The sequence below is a fragment of the Protopterus annectens genome, chromosome 9.part0 (assembly GCF_019279795.1).
Source record: "Protopterus annectens isolate FY-2018-M chromosome 9.part0, PAN1.0, whole genome shotgun sequence".
Classification (NCBI taxonomy): Eukaryota; Metazoa; Chordata; order Ceratodontiformes; family Protopteridae; genus Protopterus; species Protopterus annectens.
Window position 1 is genome coordinate 627,301,233 of NC_056743.1, and position 16,666 is coordinate 627,317,898.

At 44.7% G+C, this 16,666-nt stretch overlaps 1 protein-coding gene across 2 annotated transcripts in view; it reads right to left on the reverse strand.

Annotated features, from left to right (window-relative positions):
- PBX2 (PBX homeobox 2) overlaps positions 1 to 16,666 on the reverse strand; it is a 1,189,058-nt gene that overhangs the window by 972,007 nt on the left and 200,385 nt on the right. The window lies entirely within an intron of this gene.

Sequence of the window (16,666 nt, forward strand, 5' to 3'; positions counted from 1 at the left end):
GGCAGGTACCACGTAGGAAGGTGTGACATTCCGTAGAAGCGGGTACCAGTGTTGGCGAGGCCAGTCTGGAGCAATCAGAATAATTTTTGTTTTTTCCTGTCTGACTTTTAGTAAAACCTTGGAGACCAGAGATAGAAGGGGAAAGGCATAGACCGATAGGTTTTTCCAGCTGAAGGATAGAGCATCCACTTTTCAAGCTTTTTTGTGATTAATTCTTGTGCAGAATTTGTCTGATAGATCTTTTTGCCTCTCCCAAAAACTATGTCTGGGCTCCCCCATTTTCGTGTCAACATGCTGGAAGACTTGTAGATCCAGTCTCCATTTGTGTGGGTCCATAAGATTTCTGCTTAGTTCATCTGCCAGAGTATTTTGCTTTCCTGGCAGGAATTGAGCTTGTAGATGTATTTGGTTAGTCAAGGCTGTGTTCCACAAGGCCATGGCTAGTCTGCAAAGAGGGTAGGAGTGGGTACCCCCCTGCTTGTTTATGTACCACATAACTGTGGTGTTGTCCATCTTTATCAGTAGTTGTCCTGGATGAAGGAAGTCCTTGAAGGCTCTCAGAGCATTCTGTACAGCTAGCATTTCTTTCTGATTGATATGTAGGTGCATTTGATTTGGGCTCCATTTGCCCTGAATGCATCTCCCTGCCAGATGGGCCACCCAAGCATAACCGGATGCGTCTGTAGTCAGGGTATGGGTGGCAGGGGGTAGAATGAATGACAGTCCCTTGTTTTGGTGACAGGCCTCTGCCCACCATAGGAACTCCTGTTACAGGCAACGAATGAGAGGAATCATTGTTTCCAGGCTGTGACAATGTTGACTCCATAAGCTTTTTAGGTACCATTGAAGTTTCCTCATATGCAGTCTTGCATATGGAATTAGTAAAATGCAGGAAGCCATGAACTCCAAAGCCTGCAGAATTTGTCTTGCAGATCACTGGGTTTTTGTGGCCACTTGTTTGAAGTGCGTTATCAATTGAATTTGTTTGTCTGGCATGAGGTAAGCCATCTGGGCAGTTGTATTTAAGCTTGCACCCAGGAATGTAATTTGAGAAGGTACCAGTTGTGATTTCTTTTCGTTTATGGTGTACCCTAGGCATGTAGAAGCCTTTTTACAAACGCCAGACGTTGTAGAAGAGAGTGTCCTTGTTTTCTGCTTGAATTAGACAATCGTCCAGATAAGGATAAATTTGAATGTTTCTTTGTCTGCAAAATGCAATCACTGGTGCCAGGCACTTTGTGAAGACACTGGGCACAGTAGATAAGCCAAAGGGCAGCACGGAGAACTGGTAATGCAAATAGCCTGCTTTGAAGCGGAGGTATCTTCTGCAAGATTCCCTGATTGGGATACGCAGGTAAGCCTCAAGTCTAGAGAGTTACCAACCAGGCACCCTTGCCTAGCATAGGCAGTAATTGTTGTGGAGTCAGCATCTTGAATTTTGGAATGTCTAGGAAGGTATTTAGAATGGAAGTCCAGACTTGGACGCCATGATTGGTCTTCTCTGGGTACCAGGAAAAGTCTTGAATAAAAACCTTGTCCTTTTTCCCTTTCTGGTACTGGTTGAATAGCCCTCATATTCATGAGGGACATGACTTCTTTCTGGGCCTCTGCCCACTGATTTGGAGGCAGATCTGGCCATCCGTTTGCAATTGACAACGTGTGTAAATGAAATCTGTATCCCTGGGATACTATATTCAAGACCCATTTGTCCTGGGTAATAAGATGCCAATTTTGAGCATGAAGTGCTAGTTTTCCCCCCAAAGGGGCTGCCAAAAGATAAGTGCTTGGAAATGGCAGAGGAAAGTGATTGAAACTGTTTACCGTACGGGGGTGCTTTGCTACTTCTAGATTTGGAGGTGGAGGCACCCCATTGTTTTGTTCTGTAAGTTACTTGACTGAAACCTGGAGCCTTTGGAGTGTCTGGGTTTGACCTGAGCGGCTCTGTTGGGTACTGGAAAGGACCAATTCTTAGGCCAGTGCCTACTGAACCTGGGTGGCTGCACTTGCAAGAAATCTTTTACAGTTTGCATAGATTTAGCTTTGTCTTCCATCTTTTTCAAAACTTCTTCTGCCTTATTACCAAACAGATTGTCCTGTTGTAAAGGGGCATCCAACAATTTAGCTTTAACATGATCAGGCAGATTTTGCTCCTTGAGCCAAGCATGCCTTCTGATCACAGATACAGTTACGGCGGCCCTGCAAGAGGCCTCCAAGGAATCAAAACCACATTGCAAAGTCTGCTTTCCAACTTGTTCAGCTGAATGCAATAAATCCTGTAACTATTTTCCACACAATCAGAAATCAACATCAATTTCTGTTTAAGTAAGCCCATGACATGCTGTTGATATTAAAGCATATGAAATTGACAGTTTAAAGCCCTGATTGCCAGGGTTGCAGACGTATAAACCTCCTTACCCCATCTATCCAGCACCCTGGAGTCTCTATCAGAAGGGGTAGGATTTTTAGCAGTAGAACCCTTAACACCCTTGGGACCCTGAGAAATTGTTTCAGGGTCAGCAGTAGGAATTTTGAAAAGAAACTTGTGGGAGTCAGGAACCCTTGTAATATCTGTCTGGCTTACTAGGAGCAGGAGGCAGGGAATCTGGAGCCATGCTGGATTCTGAGAAAACATCAACAATGCCTAAAACAGGAGGTACAGCCAAAGGCCTATGCTGCAGAAGAAAAAGAAAATCCCTAAGCCTCTTTTTGGATTCTGAAAAATCCTGACTCTCCCAATGAAAATGTTCCCTTAAGGTATGCAAAGTTTCTCCAAAAGAAAAATCCTCAGGAGGAGAAGCAGAAGGGATCGATTCTTCTGCATCAGAGTCCTCATAAGGGGGAATAGAAAATTCCTGATCAGAAGAGGAATCAGAAGAAATGGAAACTGATCTGAAGATTCATAATCAGTACCTTGCCTAGGCCTCTTAGCAGGAGGGGTTGGGAACCCCTGATCAAGGTAATTAAATCCTCCAGCCATTTTGATCATGTGTTTTTTAGGCATAGGGGCCTGAACACGTGGCTCATGCATCTTTTTTTAGACATAGAAGTAGGTTTTGGCCTTGTTTTTGATGATGGCGTTGGTTTAATATACAAATCTTTAGGCCTGAAAACACCCTCAGAAGACGGTGCCTGCTCAGCGGCTCCAGACTCATCCAAGGGAGACATATCCGCGGGTTCAATACTTTAAGAATCTTGCGGCATACCGGACTTCGAATGGGTCTCGGTACAGGCCTGTGAATCAAAAGTAGCGGGCATCAGGGGCTGCAAAAGCGCCTCACTGATTACCGGCGACTGGCTTAGAAGAAGCTTAGTCAGTTTTTGGACCTTGATGGTCTGTCTTTTTCTTTGCGTTTTTTGTGAATATTGGTAGTCTGATTGCTAACCGACAACATTTCAGGATAGTTGAATCTTGAGCCAAAGTATTTAGAAGCAAAAATATACCGAAGCTTAACAGTGCGTTGGTTAAATTTAGCACAAAACCGACAGCAAGGCACGTTGTGGTAAAGGCCTAGGCAAGGAATACAGTACAAATGAAAATCCTTATGAGGTATTTGCTTCCCACAAGTAATACAATTACTAACTTTTACTGACATCGGTAAGGAGCAAGAAAAAAAAAGTTTCCCCAACGGGGTACTTAGCTTTAGGTTGAAGACTTCGGTTCTGAAACTTGAAAACGAAAATTTCAGGAGTCTGCCGACCAGCACATGCTAATTGCTTCTGCTTCGGGCACTGCGCGGCAAGAAAGACGGATTAAAATGGCGTCAGCTGCATGTTTTATACCCCTGACGACCTGACGTCATGGAAGAGGAGACTGCAACCGATGCAGGACCCAAGACTTTGTTATTCATGCCGACTGAGGGCAACCTGCCAGCAGATTACCCAAACCTAATGACTGCAACAGTGAAACACGAAGAACATCAGCTTTGATTCTTTTTCAATAACAGTGTCAGTGGAATGCTCCCATACAGTGGTGAAACATTGCAAAGCATGGTAATCCATAATCCTCTGACTTGCACAATCATGTAGAAAATTTTAACAAAGGTCAGCCAGGGCCTTACTTGCAACCTTCCTGAAGGTCAGTCAGGCTTGTCACCTCCTCACCCCCCCTTTTTTTTTTTGAGGGAGGAACAGAATGGAAGGAAGTTACCTCAATTGAAGCACTGCTAAACGAGTACTGAGCCTAACTATCAGTCCCAGGGTAAGGAAGCCAACAGAGTCTGAAATAACAAATATCTAGTTTAATAAAGGTCAATGTGGCTGTTTCAGAAATACATGAAGCAGTGCTGGCTTCAAGGCACAGAGAGATCAACCCAGACTCCAATCCAGCTGATCTGGTTTCAGGTAGCTGATAGGGGATCTAAATCAGCGAGTCAGGGAGCGAGAACAGTGAAGCAGCACATCCTTCTTATCTCACCAGAAGAGGGTTACAGAGATACACAATTCTCATTAAAGAATCTCTGGTGAAAACAAGGAACCTAGTAGGAGCTGTCTACAAGAAGAGAGAAGATGGGGGCTGCTTGACAGACTGTCACTTTCAGAAAACAATGACAGCCCCACATTGCACCCACCACATCCACTGTTTTCCCCGGAGCTTTCTCAGACAGTGTACATAACTGCACAAAACAAACATCTAATGATGGCTGCATGGTTTACAGCTGTGCAGCGTCCAGCTTTCACCACACAAGGAATAAATGGGCAGAGCCCCAGCAACTTGCCAGAAGGTCAACAGATACAAGAGTCATGTAGTTGTCAATGTGGGACAAATGTTCCTACTAGAAGGGTTAAACTTCATTATCTGAAAGGGTACATAGCTGTGTGTTTGTATTAAGCTAAAGGCTTATGGGAGTGTTCTGAGAGTGTGTTTCTTTTTTGTTTGAAGGTTTTCATCAAAAAAAAAGTCTTGCAAGATGTGACACATGTTCAAATGGATATGACAAGAAGCAACTGCATAAAAGATCAACCTGCCAAACAGTGTATACACGTAAAACAAAAGCTGAAATTTTACAATTAAAAAAAAGTGTTGTATATAACAGGTGGGAATAATAAGTGCCGTCATTATGATAAGATTATTTCAAATTACCTTTAAATGTGAATGGTCTTCACAGAGATATAAAAAAAGAAACCGTGAACTATATTAAAAATGCATAGTGCAAACAGCTATTCTACAGGAGATACACTTGGAAAGAACCAAGCAAGTGAATTTCATAAAGAAAAGTACAGTTGTGTACACTTACCATAAATGTAGATGTTAGAGTGTATTCACTGTTGCAGTCATTACATTTGGGTAATCTTGCTGGCAGGTTGCCCTCAGTCGGCCTGAATTCCAAGGTCTTGGGTCCTGCGTCGGCTGCTGTCGCCCCTTCCTTGACGTCAGGTCGTCAGGGGTATAAAAGCAGCAGCCAACGCCATTTTCTTCAGTTTTTCTTGCCCCAGATGTCAGGTGCCCCCTAAAAGGGTAGCCAAAATTTATATATATAAAAATACATGCACCAATATAAACTTTACCTTCATCTACAAGCAAATACACCACATAGGTTATATAAATCAGAGAAGGAAAGATAAGTTCCAGCAGAAAAAAGGGGGATGGCGGGTGGGTAACCTGGACTGCAACACTGAATACACTCGAACATCTACATTTATGGTAAGTGTACACAACTGTACTATGTTCTTCGTGTTTCACTGTTGCAGTCACTATATTTGGGTAGAGTCCCAAAGCTATGGCTGGGAGGCTGGAGCTAAACCGCATTAGGAGCAGCTATGAGGCCCTGCAGAACTGCAGTGGCAAAGCCTGCCCTGGATTTAGAGTAGAGTGGCAGATGACAGTGCTTTATAAAGGTGTGCACTGAACTCCAAGTAGCAGCCTCTAAAATGTCTTTGGTTGGTACTCCCCTGAGAAAGGCTGCTGAAGTGGCTGTAGCTCTGGTTGAATGTGGCCTAATGCCCTTAGGCACTGGCTTGCCATGTAGAAACGAATGCAGTGGCCTATCCACTTTGAAATGGTCTGCTTTGAGATAGCTTTTCCTTGTGATCCTGCAGCATATGCCACTAGTAATTGCTCTGTCTTCCTGAAAACTATGGTTTTGTCCAGGTAGAATCAAAGCTGTCTGTGTACGTCCAAGGAATGCAGAATTCTCTCCCCCTTGTTCTGTGGATTTGGATAAAAAGTTGGCAGATGAATAGTTTGGTTAAGAGCCACACTGGACACCCCTTTAGGCATAAATGTCGGGTTTGTGCTCAGGGAAACCGTGTCTGGATAAAACATGATAAAAGGTTCCAGAGCCATGAGTGCCTGTAGCTCTGAAACTCGTCTTGCAGAAGTTATTGCTTGGAGCAGAGCTGTTTTCCAAGATAAAAACTTTACATCAGCAGTAGCAGCTGGCTCAAATGGAGGCAGGGTGAGTTTTTCCAAGACACAGTTGAGGTCCCGTGCAGGTATTGGTGATCTCCTTGGAGGCCTTACATTTTTGGCTCCTCTGAGGTACTGCTTTAATAAAGAATGAGAAAAGATTGGTGGCTCTGTATTGTAATGAGCCGAAATGGCAGAGGCATGAATTTTAATTGATGAAAAATATAGGCCTCTGTCCAGCATCGCAGTTAAGTATTGCAAAATCTGAGGAATATTTGGTACAGCTGTATTAGTTTCTTGTGCCTGGTTCCAAGCACAGAATCTCTTCCATTTTCCAACATAAGATTTTCTAGTACTAGGCCTTCTGGCTTCCAAAATGACATCCATCACAGCTTTACTGAGAGGTGTGTTTTGTATGAGGACATTAACTGCCATGCTGCCAGGTTTAAAGTCTTGAGTCGGTTGTGCAGGATCTGATTGTTTTGGTGGGACAGTAGATGGGGTATCTGAGGTAAGGTCCAAGCTGGGCATTGAGACAAATTCCTTAGGATTGGATACCAGTACTGGTGGGGCCAGTCTGGGGCAATCAGTATCATCTTTGGCTTCTCCTGTCTAACCTTTAGGAGTACCTTGGGGAGGAGTGGCAGTGGAGGAAAGGCATATACTTATAGGGCGTCCATTTTCCATGCTGGTCTGTGATAAGTCCTTGTGCAGAATCTTTTTAGTTGGTAGTTGTGAGGGGAGGCAAATAGCTCTATGTCCGGGCATCCCCATTTCCTTATCATCGTGAAGACTTGTGGATCCAGCTGCCACTCGTGGGGACCCATGAGGTTTCTGCTTAGTTCGTCTGCCAGAGTGTTTTCCTTTCCTGGCAGGAATTGTGCCTTCAGATGTACTTGGCAAGTCAATGCTGTGTCCCACAAAGTCATGGCTAGTCAGCAAGGGGGGTAAGAATGCATGTCCCCCTACTTGTTTATATACCACATGACCGTGGTGGTGTCTGTTTATCAGTAGTTGTCCCGGATGAAGTAGGTCCTTGAAGGCTGCCAGGGCATTTTGAACAGCTAGCATCTCTTTTTGATTGATATGTAGATGCATTTGGTATGTAGATGCATTTGGTTTGAGGACCATGTGCCCTGAATGCATCTTCCTGCCATGTGGGGCCCCTAGACATAATCTGATGCATCCGCTGTTAGTGTCTGCCTGATTGGGAGTAATGTGAATAGCTGTCCCTTGTTCTGGTGACAAGCCTTCTCCCATCGAAAATCCTGTTGCAAGCAGGGAATGAGAGTAATCATTGTCTCCAGGATGTGGCAATGTTGAGTCCAAGCACTTTTTAAGTACCATTAAAATTTCCTCATATGCAGTCTTGCATATGGAATGCAGGATGCCATGAAGCCCAAAGCCTGCAGAATTTTTCTTGCAGACAACTGGGCCTTTGTTGCCCAACATCTTGAAATAGGTAGTCAGTTGCCTTTGTTTGACTGGCGTGAGGTAAGCCATCTGGGCAGTTGTATTTAAGCTTGCACCCAGGAATATTATCTCGGAGAGGGTACTAGTTTTGATTTCTTTTCGTTGACTGTGAAAAGACTTCTAACATGCCTAGGGTACACAAATGCCAGATGCTGTAGAAGTATGTCCTTGTTCTCTACTTGAATTAGACAGTCGTCCAAGTAAGGATATATTTGTATTCCTCTGTCTGCAGAATGCAATTACTGGTGCCAGGCACTTTGTAAAAACCCTGGGCGCAGTAGATAAGCCAAAGGGCATTGCAGAAAATTGGTAATGCATTGAGCCAGCCTTGAATCTGAGGTATCTTCTGCATGATTGTCTGATTGGGACATGCAGGTATGCCTCTTTTAGGTCTAAAGTCACAAGCCAAGCATTCTTGCCAAGCATGGGCAGAAGCTGCTGAAAAGTTAACATTTTGAATTTTGGTATATCCAGGAATGTGTTCAGAATAGATAGGTCCAGTACAGGTCTCCAGGTCTTGTCCTTTCTGGGTACCAAGAACAGTCGAGTAAAATCCTCGTCCCTGCTCTTGCTCTGGTACTTGTTGAATGGCCCCCATGTCCATGAGGGATGAGACTTGTTTTTGTGCATCTGCCCATTGATTTTTTGGCAGATCCGGTCAGCCGTTTGCCTTTGGCAGGGTATGGAAATGGAACTTGTAGCCTTGTGACACTGTTTAAAACCCACTTGCCCTGGGTTATAATGTGCCAATTTTGAGAAAAAGTGCTAATTTTCCCCATAAGGGTGCTGCCAGGAGATAACTGCTTGGTGCAGGCAAGAGGAAGTCAATGGGACCGTTTCCTGTAAGGTTGTGATTTGTCTTCTCCAACTTTGGAGGAAGAAGCACCCCATTGCTTTGACCTGTATGAACCTTGCGCCTGGGATCTGCCTCTAGGGCGTCTGGATCTGCCCCTTCGAGGTCTGTCCGACACAGGAAAGGACCAATTCTTTGTAGGCCAGTGTCTACTAAACCTAGGTGGCTGTACTTGTAATAAATCTTTGACATTTTGCATAGATTTAGCTTTGTCCTCCATTTTCTTTAACACCTCTTCTGCCTTAACACCAAAACAAAATATCATGCTGTAAAAGTGCATCTAATAATTTAACTTTCACATGATCAGGCAGATTTTGTTCCTTTAACCAAGCATGCCTCCTAATTACAGAACCCGTAACTGCGGCCCTGCAGGAGGCCTCCAAAGAATCAATACCACATTGCAAAGTATGCTTTCCAACTTGTTCAGCTGCATGCAATAAATCCTGCATTTCCTTGTTTTCTGCACATTCAGAGATTAACATTTTCTGTTTAAGCAATGCCATGACATGTTGCTGATATTTGAGCATATGAAACTGACAGTTTAAGGCCCTTATAGCCAAGGTAGCAGATGTGTAAACCTTTTTCCCCATCAATCCAGTGCCCTAGAATCTGTCAGAGGGGGTAGGTTTTTTTTGCAGTGGAAGCCTCAACTCCTTTGGGATCCTGTGAAATAGTCTCTGGGTCTGCAGCAGGGTTTTTAAAAGGGAATTTATGAGAGTCAGGAACCCTGTAATATCTATCAGGCTTAACAGGAGCTGGAGGTAAGGAGTCAGGGGTAAGACTAGACTCCAAAAACACATAATCTACAATGTCTAACACACGTGGAATGGCTAGAGGCTTGTGTTGATGAAGTAAAAGGAAATCTCTGAGCCTCTTTTTAGATTCTGAAAAATCTTGGCTCTCCCAGTGGAAATGCTCCCTCATGGTATGCAAGGTTTCCCCAAAAGAATAGTCCTCTGGAGATGAAGCTGAAGGTATAGACTCTTCAGCATCAGAATCCTCATAGGGGGGAAGATAATATTCCTGATCAGAAGAAATAGAAACCTGATCTGAAGATTCATAGTCAGTCTCCTGCCTAGGCCTCTTATCAGGAGGGGGATGGGAATCCCTGATCAAGGTAATCAAGTCTTCGGCCATTTTGACCATCTGTTTTTGGACACAAGAGGCCTGTCCACATGGCTCTTGAGTTTGTTTCTTTGCTTTAGAAGCTGCTTTAGTCTTTGCCTTTGAAGCTGAAGTCAGTTTAAATGTAAAGATGTTTAGGTCTGAATGCACCCTCAGAAGCCGGTGCCTGCTCAGCGGCTCCGGACCCATCTTTGGGAATAGTATCAGAGGCTCCAATACCTTGAGTTTCCAGCGGCATGGCCGACTCCACATGGGAGTCGGTAGCAGCCTGCGACTCTAAAGTAGCGGGTGTCAGGGGCTGGAAAAGCACCTCACTGAGAACTGGCAAACCAGCGACTGGCTTAGGAGAAGCTTCGTCGTCGGTTGTGGGCCTCTGTTTATCTCTCTCCTTTTCTTTGCGTTTTTTGTGAACTCTGGTAGTCGGATGGCTATCCGATGACATTTCTGGATAATTAAACTGGCGTCCAAAATAGTTTAAAGCAAAATCATACAGACGCTTAATAGTGCGTTGGTTAAATCTAGCACAAAACTGACAACCAGAAAAGTACAGTTTTGTACCTACCATAAATGTAGATGTCCGAATTGGATAGCATCTGCAGTCATAACAACTGGGTTGTCCTGTCGTCAGGCAGCCCTTCAGTCGGCCGGATTCCAAAGTCCGGGTCCGGCTTCGGCTGATGTCGCACTTCACCCGACGTCATCTCTGTTGGTCTTCGGGTATAAAAGCATCAGCCGACGCCATTTTCTTCAGTGTTTCTTGCCCCAGATGCCAGAAGCCCTATAGAAGGCTAAAAATTTTGGATAGATGCCAATGTTTCCAAAAGATAGAGGTAAACACAAAAATAAGCATGTATGTACATAAATACAAACAAATACACCATGAAAGAAATCCCCCCACTAGCTAGCTATTAGAAGGGTAAACACCCTAGGAGTACCACAGAGGGGAAGGAGGGAGGGTAATCCTGACTGCAGATGCTATCCAATTCGGACATCTACATTTATGGTAGGTACAAAACTGTACTATGTCCTTCATGGATGCATCTGCAGTCATAACAACTGGGTAGAATACCATAGCCAACTAGGGGAGGAGGATAAAAGTAGATTATGGTGTATTTAGGATCCCTTGCAGAACAGCAGTGGCAAACCCTGCTCGGGATCTGGAATATAGAGGTAAGTTATAATGCTTGGCAAATGTATGCACGGAGGTCCAAGTAGCCGCCTCAATAATGTCTTTGGTAGCCACTCCTCGTAAGAATGCTGTGGTAGTGGCTGTTGCCCTTGTGGAATGAGGTCTTATGTTCTGTGGAAGTTGTTTTCCATGGAAGGAGTAACAGAATCATATGCAATTTCCTATCCATTTGGAGATTGTCTGTTTGGAAATAGCTTTTCCTTCCCTTCCTGTTGCATAGGCTACGAAAAGTTGGTCAGTCTTTCTGATATTTTTTGTTCTGTCCAAGTAGTAGCATAGCTGTCTATGTACATCCAAGGTATGCAGTATTCTTTCCCCTCTGTTTTGTGGGTTGGGAAAGAAGGTAGGTAGGTGGATTGCCTGGTTTAAAGACACTCTGGATACCACCTTAGGCATAAATGTAGGATTAGTCCTCATGGACACTCTATCTTGGTGGAAGATTAGAAAGGGTTGCACTGCCATTAAGGCCTGTAGTTCTGAAACCCTCCTTGCTGAAGTAATTGCCAGTAGGAAAGCAGTTTTCCATGACAGGTGTTGTAGGTCTGCTGTTGCTGCTGGTTCAAAAGGTGATAGTGTCAATTTTCTAGCACAAAGTTCAAGTCCCAAGCTGGCAATGGTGGTTTCCTTGGAGGTTTTACATTCTTGATTCCTCTGAGGAACTGCCTGAGCAAAGGGTGTGAAAAAACAGGTGGATCAAGGCTGTATTCTGCTGAAATAGCTGATGCATGAATCTTGATGGAGGAGTAGGACAGGCCTGAATGAAGTAGCTCGGCCAGATACTCCAGAATGTTAGGCATATCTATGTTTGATACATCTTTTCCTCTTTCAGAACTCCAGATGACAAACCTTTTCCATTTCCCAGCATAATTCCTTCTAGTTGAAGGCCTGCGCGCTTCAAGAATAATGTCTTTAACTCTTTGTGAAAGTTCTGTATTAGCAGCTGCTATGTGATGTTCCATGCAGTCAGTTGCAGCGTTTTTAGGTTTGGATGCATGGTGCTGAAGTTGTTCTGGGTTAGCATCAAAGGCATCAGGGGTATTGGCCACATATTGTTCCGAGACATGCTCCTCAGCAGTGGGTACCAATGCTGTCTTGGCCAGTTTGGAGCTATCAGGATTATCCTTGGACGTTCCTCCTTGATTTTTAGTAGAACTTTGTGTATCAAGGGAAGAGGTGGGAATGCATATGCTGTTAGGCCTTTCCAGCTGAAGGAGAGCGAGTCCACTTTCCATGCTAGTGGGTGGAATGTCCTTGTGCAGAATTTTTTGAGCTGGTGATTGAGAGGTGATGCGAATAGATCTATCTGAGGCATTCCCCATTTCTTGAGATGGTCTTGAAGATATCCGGGTGCAGCTGCCATTCGTGGGCATCCGATGTGGTCCTGCTTAACATATCTGCTAGAGTTTTCTTTTCCTGGCACACATATTGCCTGTAACTGGATGTTGTAGCTGAGTGCCAGGGTCCACAGCTCCAAAGTCATTCTGCATAGGGGTAAGAATGAGTGCCTCCCTGTTTGTTGATGTACCACATGACTGTGGTGTTGTCTGTCCTTATCATCAAGTGGTCCTCCTTGAGAAATGGTCTGAACTTTTGGATTGCCAGTTTTACTGCCAGCATTTCTTTTAGGTTGATGTGCAGGTGAAGTTGGTCCTGTGTCCACAATCCTTGCGCATTTGTCCAGCATATGCCCCCATCCTAGGTCTGAAGCATCTGTTGTGATGGTCTGGCTTGCTTGACCCTTGCGAAAGGGCAGGCCTGGGTTTGACTGGCATGCCTGAGCCCACCATAGGAACTCCTGTTTTAAGCATGGTATTAGTGGGATTTCCGTTTCTAGGCTGTGTCTGTGTTGGGACCATAAATTCTTTAGGTACCACTGTAGTTTTCTCATATGTAGTCTGGCAAATGGAACCAAGATTATGCATGATGCCATGAAACCCAAGGCCTGCAGTACCTTCCTTGCTGTTAACTTGTTCAGTTTTGTTAATGCCAAGAAGTAAAGAGGGAGCTCTTTTGTTTTTCTGTAGTTAGGAATGCCATTTGTCTTACTGTGTCCAATTCCGCTCCCAGGAAAGTCCTTGTCTGGGATGGTATCAGTCTTGCCTTTTGTAAATTGACTGTGTATCCCAGTGCTTGAAGCAAGTAAATGACCCTTTGTAAATCTGTTGTCAGCTTGCTTTTGTTGTCTCCTTGTATCAGGCAGTCGTCCAGGTATGGATAAATTTGAATTCCCTGTAGTCTGCAATGGCCGATTACTGATGCCAGGCATTTTGTGAATACTCTGGGCGCAGTAGATAAGCCAAAGGGCAATGCTGAGAATTGATAGTGCTCTGATCCTGCAAGAAATCTGAGGTATCTTCTGCAGATTGGTCGAATGGGGACGTGCAGGTATGCCTCCTTGAGATCTAGAGTTACCAGCCAACACTCCTTGCCCAGCATGGGAAGAAGTTGCTGTAGGGTCAGCATTTTGAATTTTGGGACAATGATGTAAGTATTCAGGGTGGACAGGTCTAGAATTGGTCTCCAACTTTTTTCCTTTCTTGGAGCTAGGAATAGTCTGGAGTAGAACCCCCTTCCTTGCTCTGCTGTTGGCACTTTCTCCACAGCTCTCATGTTTGCTAACTCCATTATCTGTTGTAGAGCCTCTGTCTTTTGATTTGGAGGTAGATTTGGCATTCCTCTTTTGTCTGGTAAAGTGTGGAAGTGGAACCGGTAACCTTGATCTATGGTTCGTAAAATCCACTTGTCCTTTGTTATGTGGTGCCAGTTTTTGAAAATAAGGTTAGCTTTCCGCCTAGAGGAGCTGCTATCTGTTCCCTGGTAGGCGGGTTTAGGATTAAGTCACTGTGGCTGTGTTGATGTAGTGGCAGGTGTTGAGTCTGTGCCTCTGTTGTTACCTTGCCACTGTCGTCCTCTGTAGGCACCTCCTCTGGATTGGTTTCTGCCTCTGGAACGTCTATTCCTGCCCCTTTGAGGTCTTGTGGAGTCAGGAAAGGACCAATTTTTGGCAGGCCAGTTCCTGCTAAACCTTGGGCGTTGAACCTGCAAGAAATCTTTAACTGTCTGGACTGATTTTGCCTTTTCTTCCATTTTCTTCATAACCTGCTGGGCAGGTGTACCAAACAAACTTGTTTTATCCATAGGAGCATCTAGCAATTTAGATTTAACATGATCCGGTAAAGCTTGCTCCTTGAGCCATGCATGCCTTCTAATTACAGTGCCAGTCATGGCTGATCTAAATGAAGCCTCCAGTGCATCATAGCCACATTTTAAAGAGTGGTTACTAACTTGCTGTATGTTATTTACCATTTCTAATACATATTTCTTATCAAGAGATTCATCAGTGGTTAGCTTTTAGTTAACTGATCAAGCATAAACTCTTGGTATTGTATCATGTGAAACTGACAATTTAAAGCTCTAGCTGAGAGAGTGGCTGAAGTGTAAACCTTTTTACCCCATCTGTCTAATGACCTTGCTTCGGTTTCAGAAGGAACAGGTTTTTTAGCTGTGGTCGCGACTACTGCCTTGGGACCCTGGGAAATAGTTTCGGGGTCTGCAAGAGGGGCCTTGTAAAGGTGGTGATGAGTATCTGGCACCCTGTAAAATCTGTCTGGTTTGGCAGGGGCTGGGGTAAAGAATCTGGAGCGGAGCAGACATCATTGAAAGCATCATCCACCACAGAGAGAACAGGAGGTATAGCTAAGGGCCTGTGCTGTGGAAGGTGCAAAAAGGTCCTAAGTCTTTTCCTGGAGTCTGAAAAATCCTGTTGCTGCCATTGGAACTGTTCTCGCATGGCATGCAAGGTTTCCCAAAGGAGAATTCTTCTGGTGGGGAAGCAGCTGGAATGGATTCTTCAGCATCAGAATCTTCAAAATTGGAGAAAGGAGCCTCTGGCTGGTCAGTAATGTCTGATTCATCATCAGAATCATCAGAGGACACTGGCTCATGAGGCTCTGCCCTAGGTCTCTTCTCTGGGGCTGAGAGGCCCTGTCTGGGTGAGATTGAGATCCTCTAATTAATGAAATTAAATCTTCTGCCAAAGTAAGCATTTGAGAACTGGAAGAGGGCCTGGTTGAGAGGGGTTTAACAGGCCCTGTTTTAGTAGTCTTGGCTGCTTTAGCCCTGGCGAAGGCCTTAATGGACATGGCTGCTGGAGGCCTAGCAGCACCACGTGCTGGGGTAGAGACATCCAAGGGAATGGTGTCTGATAAGTCAGTGGTAAGCACCATAGTGGGTAAAATTTCTGAGGCCGATTCAAGAGTGTTAGCAGGGACCTCAGTTGTAGAGGTAGATTCAGCTGTATTTTGATCAGTTTTCTCGGTTTCGGCCGAAACCGAGACACTCATGATTTGCTTAACCATGGTTTCGGCCGAAACCACGGACCGCAGTGTCGGTCTTTTCTTTCGTTTTTGGCAGAATGCGTGGTCGGAGGATCCGGCGGCATAATGTGCAAAATCAGAACCGAAAAACTGTTCTGCAAATTCCGACCGACGTCTAAGCGTTATCGGTTGAAAGAAGCACAGGACGAACAGGCTGCTACGTCGTGGGCTGGGCCTAAGCAAGGCAGGCAGTAAGAGTGGAAATCTTTATGAGGTATTTGTTTCCCACAGGTTAAACAATTATTAACTTTTTCTGACATCGGCTGAGGCAAGAAAGAGTCCCCACGGGTACTTAGCTTTAGAAGTCTTGAAGTAGTATTCGGTAGAAGTAATCTCTGGATCCGACCGACCGGCACTTGCGAACAGCTTTGCTTGAGCGCCACGGCAAGAAAGACTGGGGAAAATGGCGTCGGCTGATGCTTTTATACCCGAAGACCAACAGAGATGACGTCGGGTGAAGTGCGACATCAGCCGAAGCCGGACCCGGACTTTGGAATCCGGCCGACTGAAGGGCTGCCTGACGACAGGACAACCCAGTTGTTATGACTGCAGATGCATCCATGAAGGACATCGTTGTGATCAGGGCCTAGGCAAGGAATACAGTAAGAATGAAAATCCTTGAGGTATTTGCTTACCACAAGAAATACATTTATTTACTTTTTCTGACATCGGTCTGGAGCAAGAAAAACTTCGGATCTGAAATTCGAACACGAAAATCTCAGGAGTTGGCCAACTGGCACTTGCCAACTGCTTCTGCTTCGGGCACCGCACGGCAAGAAAGACTTAAGAAAATGGCGTCGGCTGCTTCTTTTATACCCCTGACTACCTGATGTCAGGGAAGGGGCAACAGCAGCCGACGCAGGACCCAAGACTTTGGAAATCAGGCTGACTGAGGGCAACCTGCTAGCAGGATTACCCAAATGTAATGACTGCAACAGTGAAACACGAAGAGCATGGATTGGTTATTCAGCAGAATGTTTGGGACAAAGGAAAAGGCGAGTACTTATATTAACTACTAGCAGAGCTCAAACAGTGATAGAAGAGGGGAAAAAATACTGTTAGATTTACAGTATTAAGGGGCTGCTGGCAAGGGAGGAAGATTAAGCCAACGTGCATCTACATTCCACCTAAAATGGATCCAATGGAACTTAAGGGATAAACCCAGAGTCAAATTCTGACCAAAAGAAACTTGCCCTGATACCTCCCAGTTGTCACCATCCACTTATAAGGTCATCAACCCTACTCCTGGTTTCAATTTACTTTATGCATCTCGGTTTTCATTCCCTCTGGTGAACACAATTGAC